A 12,162-nucleotide genomic window follows, 5' to 3' on the forward strand; every position below is an offset into this window, starting at 1 on the left:
AGTTAATCCTGACAGCATCCCACTTAGGGGTTTCTAGTTTCAATCCTGGCAACAAAAACCTGAATATAAGCTGCAAAATCAAAAAAATTCTTAAGCCTTGCAATATGCGATATGGCTTAAACGTGCACCAATTCTTTCGTTAATCATGCAACAATATTACGTTGAAAAAGCTTAAGCATGGCGAGATAGTGAAGCCCGCATTTAAATATATGATAGATATTAGATAGATAAATAATAGATTGCAGTTTCTCTTCATAACGTCTTAATCTATTTAATCGCACAAATTCATAAGATGTAAATATATTTCGTCGATTTTGCTCCCAATGAAATCATAAATATTTGTAATGCCCAGGCCATTTTGAAAATCTATTTGCGACTTGCCTGAGCTAATGATTTAATTTTGTTAGCAAATAGCAAGGATGTTGGATTTTTGTAGAACTCTGGTTAACATAGGGCCCAATATGCTACCATGAGGCAATCGATGTTGAACCATTTCCTTCGAAGACATTTGCCCAATTATCCAAAAAATCTGTTGCCTGTTGGTCAGATATAGGTCTAGGACAACAAGCCGACGAGACTTCAAGCCGAAGCGACTTCAAGCCGAAAATTAAAGTTTACAAACACCTCAAATCATTATTTTTTCATCTGTAAAACGTTGCTTGTCAAAATCGTAGGCTATTTTACTCCATAATAAGCGTTATTTATGACAATGAATCACTTGGGATTGGCATCCGTTAATAATATCAGCCGGTTTTTGAAATGCATAAATTATAAACAAGAAAATTACCCTCAAGTTCTTGGTGGAGGATTCCAGAGATCGCTACCACTGATGCATCCGTGTGCAGCACGTACATTCCCTTTCCCGTGGGCATCACCAGCTTTGGTGCTTCGCACAACTCCGTTTTTATTCTTTGAAATGATTACTCTGCTGCGTTATTCCCCGTGAACTTCTTACCCTTGTGCCTCATGAGTTGTTGCATTAGATATACTTTGTCTGCATGGCCTTTGAAGAACTCCCTGTAGTAGTTTGCGAAACATAAGGAGCTCATCAACTGGTTTTCTGTTTTTGGCAATTTCCAAGTCAGTACTGCCCCTAGCGCATCTGGGTCTGGTCTAATACCATGTTTTTCCACCATTCGTCCCAGGTATTTGATCGAGTCCTTGAGAATATCCTACTTCGATAGCTTACACTTCAGTCGTGCTCTCTTCATACAAGCAAACACCTCGTCCAGTCGTTCATTTTGGTTCTCTAGTATGGATGTTGAAATCACCACGTCATCTACGCGCGTGTGCCATTAGTCGTTGGAAGGTGGCAGTCGCATTGCAGAGGCCAAAGTGTATCCTCTTCCGTTGAAACAATCCCAGTTCGCATGCAAAACCCGTCTTGTGTCTGTCTTGCTTCCTCAGTGGTACCTGCCAAAAGGCCGACCCTAGATCAAGAGTTGTGAAAAATTTTGCGTCTCCTAAGTTTGAGAGACTTTCATCTATCCTAGTTATGAGATAGGCATCCTTCACCGTGACGGAGTTCAGATATTGAAAGTCACAACAAAACCTAAGTTGGTCTTCTTTCTTTTTAGCCATCACTACTCCATACGCCCACGGTAATTTGGATGGTTCTATCATGTCATACACTAGTAGGGTCTCTACTTCTTTTCTACAAGCATCCGATTTGTTAGGGGTCATACGCCTCGCCCCCTCCCAATGCGGCACCGCCGATTCTTCTAACTCTATTTCATGTTCAACAAATTTGCAGCATCCAATGTCTGCCCTATGTCCCGAAAAAAAACATCCTGATTCCTATCTAGAACGTCCCTAATGGCTTCGAGCTGTTCGTCTGTTATCTTCCATCTTAAATGTTCAATCTCTGGTAATACTGGTTTATCCATTTCCAGTTCCTCTGGCGAGGGTTTTTCTGGAAATTTCGAACAGATCGACAGTCCATCGTCTGTCTCTGACTTATGTGACTTCACAAGATGGGTGAACACTTTTTTTCTTCAATCGTCTCAAGATACAAATTTTATCCCTGTGATTCGGGCAATCAAAAACTTCACTTTCTTTCACTTCTTCAGTCATTTCATATCTAGTTTTCACGGGCAGTGCGTATCCTAACTTCCTCCCCCTCTGGATTGTGATTTGTTTATCAAGCGTATTCAACAAGACAATGACGCAGAGGCTACTCTTGGTTATCGAGAAGGATCTTCCCAAAATAGCAGCACCCTGACTGTTTGGATTGGGTACTATACATACTTGTTTGCTGTCACTTATTTCATTATAGTTTTTCATCCGTAAACCTACTATTGCCGCCCCATTTGCTTTCAGCCTTACCCTCCTATTCAAGAAAACTTGAGCCTGATTTTCATTCGCCATTATCAAATTTACCGGGTTAATTACGTATTTCTTTTCCGGGTTCCAAATCCTGAACATCGCATTGTTAAGATCAATTGTAACATCAAAATTCCTGATGAAATCTCTGTCTAAAATGAATTGGTTAGACTCATCTAGATTCTCCACCACCAGAAAGCTCATCCACAAATTGCATTTTCCTAGGTCTAGGGCTATTATTGATGTCCTACCTATAACCCGAAGCGCCCCCTTGTTTGCCGCTTACAGACGTATTCTTGAGTCAATCAGGTCATCTTTGTCGAATCCCATTCTTCTCCAAGTCTCAATTAATATTACAGTGAAGACGGCTCTCGTGTCTAACAACCCACGCAGTTGTGTCATCTTTCCACTTATGTCCAATACGTGTGCAGACACGTCTGCTTCCCTTCCCATATGCATGGCATCCTCCTCCAGCATAGCACTGTGCCCAATGGATCTCACTTTTAGTTCCTCTCTACCAACATAAATTTGCCCGGCTATATCCTCATCACATGTTATCATCGTTTTTGTGTAGATGTTTTTGGTTTCATTAACATATACTCTCTTGACTTTTGTCTCATCTCTTCTGGAGTCGGTGCATTCTCCTTCGAAAGTGTATAATACGTTGCCAGCATCGTCCACAAGTCATCACTTCTCATCCCGTCAATGAACTTTGAAGCGATGCTGAAGTTTCTTCTGTTCGTTTATTCTTCCGGATCAATTCTTCTTCTCAAGCTCTCGAGATCATCCAGGAATCGATCAATTGATTCGTCTTCCCTTTGTCTTCTTTTTTCAATTCTCATCATCGCTTGATGACCCTTCATCCCTGATCCGAATCGGTTCAACAGTATCTCGAAGATCTTGTCCGCTGTATCACTCTCCTCCTCTTTCTTTGCTACCACGCATTTTAGTGCGGTGCCTTCTAAGTTGTTTAGTATTGCCGTGCAGGCCTGCCTTTCGTCGTTCAAGTTATCTTGTTCTAGATGAAGTCTCATTACTTCAACCCATGTATCAATGTAACCATCTGAATCGTCATTGAATTCCTTAGGTTTTTTGAAAGTTTTTCCGGGATTTGCCACTGCCTCTGTCACGTGAGTCTGTGTTCCTTGTGGCGAATGCTTTAAGCGTCCTGTTCATCGTTTCCCAAGTATTGGCCCACGTCATCGCATCCGATTGTACACCCGTATATGATACTGACTCTTCTGTCGTCCTTGTCGAGTTTGAGGCTCCCACCTTCATGGCGCCAGGGTATTATCAATCCGTGCAAACGGTGTAAATTCTAGTTTCTTTAGTTGTGGTTCCACGAAATCAAGAGATGGCTTTTCAATCACTAATTTATCTTGGGCTATTGAGTTTCTCATGGGAGCATCCGGTTTGGACTGTATGGCACAAGAACTTTCAGCTTGGTCCTTGCCCATTGTATCCATTCTGGTATCTAGATTCCACAACTTCTCATTCACGGTGTCATACCGTTTCTTCATTTCTTCCATATCCTTCTTGATATGTTTCTCTCGCTCTTTGTCGGTAGCCTCTACCTTGTCCGACATCTGTTGTAGCTTCTCTTCCGTCGCACTTGCCAGGACAAACCAGTTGTCTAGGTACTCATTCTTGTTTTGTCGTATTTCCCTTCCTAGCTCCTGGCGGTCTTGTCGGTTTATTCCAACTTTGTCATCAAGTCGCCCAGCTCAAGTGAAGTTTTTTTTCTTCTTGATTTGCCGTTGCTCCATGTTTGACCTGCTCTTCGTCTTGTTTGGCCTCTGTGGTACTTTCTCGGTCGTTGGTATTACCTCCTCTTTCTCTTTTGGTTTCATTCCCACCCTCGCTGCAATCCTCTCGGTGAACGACGTTCTTTTTGTTTGAGAATCGTCTTTTATCGTTTCCGGCGTGTTGCTTGTTGTTTCCTCTAGATTGTCAATCGTTGAGAACTCTATCGTTTTTTTCTCCTGTTCTTCTGCATTTGGCATTGGTGTTGATTCTGTCGTTTTTCTTTGCACCCCGTGAATACTCTGATCTGGTGTCTCAAGATCAATTTCTCTAGCCGGTACAGATGGTTTTTCCATTGCTTTCTCCTTGGCCTTATGTTCCTTTACGCTTCTTGAATTGACCATGTTCACTGAAATATTCTTTCTCATTACTTTCGGATTTGATAGTGTTGCTTTCCGTTGCGATGAGGTTTGATTTTGTTTTAATCCTGTTGCTCTTCTTTCAGTTGTCAATACCCTATTCCGCTTCATGATTTTTATATACAATTTTAGTATTTACAAGTAAAATCCGACTGGAATTATGAAAAAATATCCTAATGTATTAAAAATTAAAATCAGTCTTGAATCTTAATCAATTTCAGTCCTTGGGACCCTTCGTTCTAGTTTTGGGATGCTTTAATACTTTCCCAGGATTTCTCGGTACTCTCCTAGGACCCTTTGCTCAAGTGTTGGGATACTTCGATGGGGTCGTGGTACACTTTGTTGCGGTCCTTACTTTAATGTACCCTCCTAGGACCCTTCGTGTCCTTTTGGGGACACTTGTTTTTGTCCCAGGACTTTTCTGAACCCTCCTAGGAACCTTCGCTCAAGCGTTGGGACACTTCGTTACTATCCCAGGATTTTTCCAAACCCTCCTAGGAAACTTCGCTTTAAGTGTTGGGACACTTTGTACTGTCGCTCAAGTGTTTCTTCGTCTGATTGATGATTTCCCCTGTACCTTGTGTCGAATTTTGGAATTTCTGATCCACTATCCCCGTACCACCTCTAGAGCTCTTAAAAAGTCCCCAAAACCCAATCTTGTTGATGAAAAGTTTACCTGCTAACCACCTGAAATTACTTTTCCTTTATTAATCCGACTTGTTAGCAATTGCCTTATGATTTCCAATTCGTTAAAAGCCAACTGAATTTAAAACGTAAAAACTTAACTGAGAGAAATGAAAAACTATAAAAAAAATATGGCGAGTACATCCATTGTTCAAAGGCGACCAATGTGGTATTTTCGTAAAAATTGTCTGGTACCTGATTGTCACGCGCTTTTCCTCCCCCCTACTAACAGTCTTATGGGGTATTCTCCTTTTGGGTTCCAAAAACGGTCTATTTCCGATCTCCCCATCCGATCGCACCAGGTTACCTACCTTAATTTGATCTTGAAATTTGGATATTCTTGCGTTGCACTTCCTGTTCTGAGTCTAAAGATGGATCTTTCTGGACTGTGGGTCTACTAATGTAACTAAATCGACGATATCGATTGTATAGTTACTATAATGTGTCCTCCTTTTTACAATTTTCAACCACCAACGTCTATCTTAACCAGCCCCCCTTCTAACCTCCCCCCTATCTAGCCCCCACTTAATTCGAAAATTACCCTCAGCGCGATGGGTGCTAAACCTCTCGAGAAAAAACCGTAGAACCTGTTTCCAAGCTCTGATCAAGTAAAACCGTTCCCTCAAAACAGTGGGTCTTCGCTATATTTTACACCTATTTCCTCAAATGTAAAATTGAATTTATCGATACCCGTTTGACCAAACAGAACCTCCGTAAACCTTCTACCTTTTGCCAGCCATGTTCTGCTTTGAGCACACTGCTGACTGGTCACCTGTCGGTTGGTCACACTTTCCCCCTGGGCTGGTCACCTGTTCCAGTCAAGTCTCCCAGTGGTCGAGCCTCCTTGTTCTCCACTTTCCCACTTCGCTGGGCAGCTCTTCCAGCCAAGTCTCCTAGTGGTCCTCTGCTATCTGAAAACCTTAGAACGCCCCACACTTGGGCGCCTATAAAATGTTGCTGATTTGATTGAGACGATCGGTCATATTGGAAAACAGTATGGGTGTACTATTTTGTAATTATTATGAAGGTTTGATCCACCTAATTTGGAAATCAAAGCCACTGTCCTTTTTATGTTTTATGGTTTTTTGTTCTTATTTCTAATCTTTTTTCGTTTTTTTCCGCTTTTTTTACTCGTTTTTTGTCCCCCTGGTGACCCCCTTACTCGGTTAGCTAGGCCTCGTTTCTGAAAGCGCACCGGAAAATTTTCTCAAGTTTTCTTGAAAAGATATCACGGAACAACCATGGGTGAATACGTTCCCGTTGAACCGTACCACCGGTACTCTAGAATGGGCATGTAGCCCAGAGCTGTGTCAAGTGGGTTTGATACCGTAGTCATGATGTCGTAAAAACACCAGGGAGCGCCATAAAAACTCTTTCTAACAGTCACCTTCTTGAGTCACATTTGAGGTTAAAGAAAAATAGGCCCTTTAACCATTGGCTCAAGAGTCAGGGACACTATCTCTTGTGTTTTTCTACCTCAAGCAGTCGGAGCCAATTCGGTTCACTTGCGACATGAGACTAAAACCCGTGTTACAGCTTAGAGGCCACTACCAAAATGTTCCCCACTCTAGGTCTCGAAATACCTAAAATACGCGAACGCCGTTAAAAACAGGGTCGGAACCTTGTGTATAGTTACTTTTTATTGCACAGTGGACCTTTGATTCATTTCAGATGGATCAACCTAAAAACTCTCCCTAACTCAACATAACAATATAAAACACACTCAAGAAAATTCAATTTGGCATTTACATACCGACACGACCTCTAGAACCGAGTAACTAAACTATGAAACAACTCTAGGATTGATGGGTAATTAATTTTAACTCGAGAATGTTGTAATGAATAAGTTTTAGCTCAAGAAATAGGTTTTGGGTCTGGACCATTGGGAGACTTCGGGTGTCCACCTTTCCACCGAAGGTTCCCTCTGGTCCACTCGAACTACTCTCCCTTCACTCGTGATTACTTTCTGTCTCCTGCCAAGAATAAGACAGCTTTACTCGTTTTCGAATTATGTGTTGGAAATTGCGAATAGCTGCTATTTTTGACTACTTTCCCGCGATTAAAGTTCGAATCTTCTGATCTTATTTTTCTGATATTTTCAGTTGTCGCGAGAAACTTGATCATGACATGTTCAACTGGAATTTTTGAAAAATTGCATTTAACCCCAAAATCAACTCCAATTGTTTTCTCAAGGTCAAACTTCCAAATATGACCGACTGGTACATGTGTTTAGACGCAAGCCAGTCGTTTTACAACCTAGCTATATTTTCCGTCGTTATGTACTTCCGAGCGAATGTTACATTCCAAAGCCGCATTAATTGGTAGGAATACATATTTGCCGCCACTCCGTGTCGTTACTGGTTACATTCAGAATAACTCCGAGTGCATCGCGCATAGTTTCACATAATTGTTTGATTGTGCTTAGTGAAAAACGGCGCAGTCGTGAGAGTGTACATGAACTCTTGGATGAAAAAACAGTTTTTCAGTAAGAAGAGAGCAACATGTGCAGGCAGAGTGGATAATTCCTCACACATTATTTTCAACTGACCTTGAGGAATTTTGACCTTGAGGAATACGAACAACGTAATTTTGGGACGAAATTTTTATTTTTCATAATTTCAAATTGAGCCTGTCATGCTCAACTTTCTCGGGAAAACTGAAACTCTCAGAAATACAAGATCAGAACAACCAATTTACCATCGCGGGAAAGTACTTGAAAAAAACAGCGGGAAATTGCTATTTGCAATTTCCAGATATAAATCAAGCGCGAGTAGAGCTGTCTTATCCTGAAATAAGAGAAGAAACGATTGCGAAAGAAGAACGTATTTATTCGAGGTGAACCAGAGAGAACCCTCAGTGGAAAGGTGGACAGCTGAGGTGTCCCAATGGTTTAGAACAAAACTTCAATTCTTGAGTCAAAACTTATTTCCCTGGCTGAAATAAATTAGTATCAAATTTCTCAAGTTATCATACTTAATTCTCAAGTTGCTTACTAATTTAGTTACCTTTAATTCTCGAGTGTGCTGCTATGTGAGTACCCAATTTAATTTCTTGAGAGTGTTTTATGATTGTTATGTTGAGGTAAGGAGAGTTTTAGGTTGATCCATCTGAAATGGATCAAAGTTCCACTGTCTAATAAAAAGTAACGGTACGGATTGTTCCGACCCTGTTTTTAACGGCGTTCGTGTATTTTGGGTATTTTGAGACCTAAGTATGGGGGACGCTCTTATTTTCTAGAGTAAGGGGGGGGTATTTTGGTAGTGGCCTTTAAGCTGTAACGGGTTTTTAGTCTCATGTCGCAAGTGAACCGAATTGGCTCCGACCGTTCGAGCTAGAAAAACACAAGAGATCCCTGACTCTTGAGGCAATGGTTATAGGGCCTATTTTTCTTTAACCTCATATGTGACCGAAGTAGGTGACCGTTACATAGTGTTTTTATGGCGCTCCTGCTTGTTTTTACGACATCATGACTATGGAGTCGAACCTACTTGACACAGCTCCGGGCTACATGCCCATTCTAGAGTGTCGGTGGTACGGTTCAGCGGGAACGTGTAAACCTTCCGGTTGTACCGTGATAGCTTTGTAAGAAAACTCGAGAAATCTTCCTGGTACGCTCTCCGAACGAGGCTTAGCTAACCGAGCAAGGGGGGGGGGGGGTAACTAGGGGGACAAAAAACGAGCAAAAGACAAAAAGCGAAACAAAAACCGAAACAAAAACCGAAAAAGAATAGAACAAGGAACAGAAACCATAAAACAAAAAATGACAGTGACTTTTACACCAAATTAGTTGGATCAAACCTTTATATTAATTAAATAGTATACCCTTACTGTTTTTTATAAGACCGATCGTTTTGATCATTTCAGCAATTTGAAAAGGTGCCCGAGTGTGGGGAGTTGGGGAGGGTTTTCAGATAGCTTGCAACTTAGCTGGATCATTAGGAGACTTGAGTGAACAGGTGATCAGCCAAGTGGGAAAGTGGTGCTGGTGATCAAGTGCAGGACAAACAACCGCCAAGGAATCCGAGCAACAAGAGAGGACGAGGGTGTTCTCAAGTTGGTCAAATGGGTATCGTTAAAATTCACATTACATTATAGGAGATAAGTGCAAAATTGGATAAGCGGAACCCCACTGTTTTGAGGAACGTTTTTACTCAAGCAGGCCTGGAAACACGTTCTACGGTTTTCTCTCAAGAGGTTTAGCACCCGGCGCTTAAGGTAATTTTCGGCTTAAGAGGGGGGGTAAAGAGGGGGGAGGTTAGAAGGAGGGCTGGTTAGGTTAGAGGTTGGCGGTTGTAAATTGTAAACTTGTTCGGGGTGTCTTGTGATCACATGTTTGTTTAAAACCGATTAAAACTTTTTTTTTACCAAAAGCGTCAAAATCTGAACAGAGAAAAAACAATGATAAAAACAGAAAAATAAAGGTGACCTGTGTCAACCCTTTTTTTGAACAAAAACAAAAAAAATGTCTGGTACCTGATTGCCACGCGTTCTCCTCCCCCCTGCTAGCGATCTTATGGGGTATCACAAAAACTGTCTACGTCCGTTCCCCCCACCCGATCCGACCAGGGTACCTACCTTAATTCGATGTTAAATTTGGATATCCGCTTCTTATAATCAACGCGTATAAGAATCTAATGTAACTAAATCGACGATGTCGATCAATTAGTTACTCTAATATGTCCCCCCAATTTACAAATTGATCGACACCGTCGATTTAGTTACATTAGATTCTTATACGCGTTGATTATAAGAAGCGGATATCCAAATTTAACATCGAATTAAGGTAGGTACCCTGGTCGGATCGGGTGGGGGGAACGGACGTAGACAGTTTTTGTGATAACCCATAAGATCGCTAGCAGGGGGAGGAGAACGCGTGGCAATCAGGTACCAGACATTTTTTTGTTTTTGTTCAAGAAAAGGGTTGACCCAGGTCACCTTTATTTTTCAGTTTTTATCATTGTTTTTTCTCTGTTCAGATTTTGACGCTTTTGGTAAAAAAAAGTTTGAATCGGTTTTGAACAAACATGTGATCACAAGACACCCCGAACAAGTTGGGTTTCAACTTGCATCAAAATATTAAAAGGGAAATAAATACAGGGGGGTTGGTAATTCTAACTTCTGGCCAGTAAGATTGGGTTTTTTGGGAAAATTTTTACTAGAGCTCAAGTGGTGGTAACAGGTACAGTGGTTCAAGAGTCCCGACAACGAAAGAGAAGAGTTCCCACTGTCCCAACACTTAGCGGAGAAGTCCCGGGACAGTACCGAAAAGTCTTGGGACAGACAGTCTCGGGACAGGCAGTCTCGGGACAGTGGTCTTTGGACAGGCAGTCTTGGGACAGGCAGTCTTGGGACAGGCAGTCTTGGGACAGGCAGTCTTGGGACAGGCAGTCTTGGGACAGGCAGTCTTGGGACAGGCAGTCTTGGGACAGGCAGTCTAGGGACAGGCAGTCTTGGGACAGGCAGTCTTGGACAGGCAGTCTTGGGACAGGCCGTCTTGGGACAGGCCGTCTTGGGACAGGCAGTCTTGGGACAAGCAGTCTTGGGACAGGCAGTCTTGGGACAGGCAATCTTGGGACAGGCAGTCTTGGGACATGCGGTCTTGGGACAGGCAGTCTTGGGACAGGCAGTCTTGGAGCAAGCAGTCTTGGGAAAGGCAGTCTTGGGACAGGCAGTCTTGGGACAGGCAGTCTTGGGACCGGCAGTCTTGGGACAGGCAGTCTTGGGACAGGCAGTCTTGGGACAGGCAGTCTTGGGACAGGCAGTCTTGAGACAGTGGTCTTGGGACAGTAGTCTTGGGAAAAGCAGTCGTGGGACAGGCAGTCTTGGGACAGGTAGTCGTGGGACAGGCAGTCTTGGGACAGGCAGTCTTGGGACAGTAGTCTTGGGACAGATAGTCTTGGGACAGGCAGTCTTGGGACAGTAGTTTTGGGACAGGCAGTCTTGGGACAGGCCGTCTTGGGACAGGCAGTCTTGGGATAGGCAGTCTTGGGACAGGCAGTCTTGGGACAGGCAGTCTCGGGACAGGCAGTCTTGGGACAGGCAGTCTTGGGACAGTGGTCTTGGGACAAGCAGTCGTGGGACAGGCAGTCTTGGGACATGTAGTCGTGGGACAGGCAGTCTTGGGACAGGCAGTCTTGGGACAGTAGTCTTGGGACAGGTAGTCTTGGGACAGGCAGTCTTGGGACAGTAGTCTTGGGACAGTGCGGTCTTGGGACAGGTAGTCTTGGTACAGTTGAGAGAAGTCCTGGGACAGTACCTAAGAGTCTTGGGACAGCACCAGAAAGTATTGGGACAGTACCTAAGAGTCTTGGGACAGCACCAGAGGGTCTTGGGACAGTAAATATAAGTCTTGGGACAGTACCAGGAAGTCTTGGGACGGTACAAAAAAATTGTGTGTCGGTACTAGAAGGTCTTGGGACACTGCTCAACGCTCAATTAGAAGCAAAAGGACCGGTCCGGACGATTAAATTGCGAAAGGTCCATTATATTAAGATCACGAATTGGAGACTTATTTTACTTAAGAGAATTAGGAATATTTTTAGAAATTTTATCCGTAGAATAGAAATTTGTGGATATTAGTTTTGTAGATAGAAACAATTGTAAATAAAAAACATGAGGTGTAGTAAGGTACCAATAGCAGAAAAAAGAGTTCTAGAGTTGAAGACCAAACCTAACTCGTCGCAACGAAAATTGATACAGTTAGACCAAAAAGTAACAAGGAAGAACTTTTCAGTGAGCATGGTCGACACAAGAAGCGCAAAGGAAAACAAGACGAGAGGAAGCGCTGAAGAGGGACGGACGGATCCTGCTATAGAAATTGATCTTGAGACACCAGATCAGAGTGGAGAAGAAGACAACGGAGTCGACACCGATGCCGAATGCAGAAGAACAAAAGCAAAAGTTGATGGAATTCTCACCGATAGACACGGTGGAGAACACGACGGGCAACACGCCAGAAACAATAAAGGACGAGTCTCACGCGAAAAGAACGTAA

The sequence above is a fragment of the Symsagittifera roscoffensis genome, chromosome 1 (assembly GCF_963678635.1).
Source record: "Symsagittifera roscoffensis chromosome 1, txSymRosc1.1, whole genome shotgun sequence".
NCBI classification, from domain to species: domain Eukaryota; kingdom Metazoa; phylum Xenacoelomorpha; order Acoela; family Convolutidae; genus Symsagittifera; species Symsagittifera roscoffensis.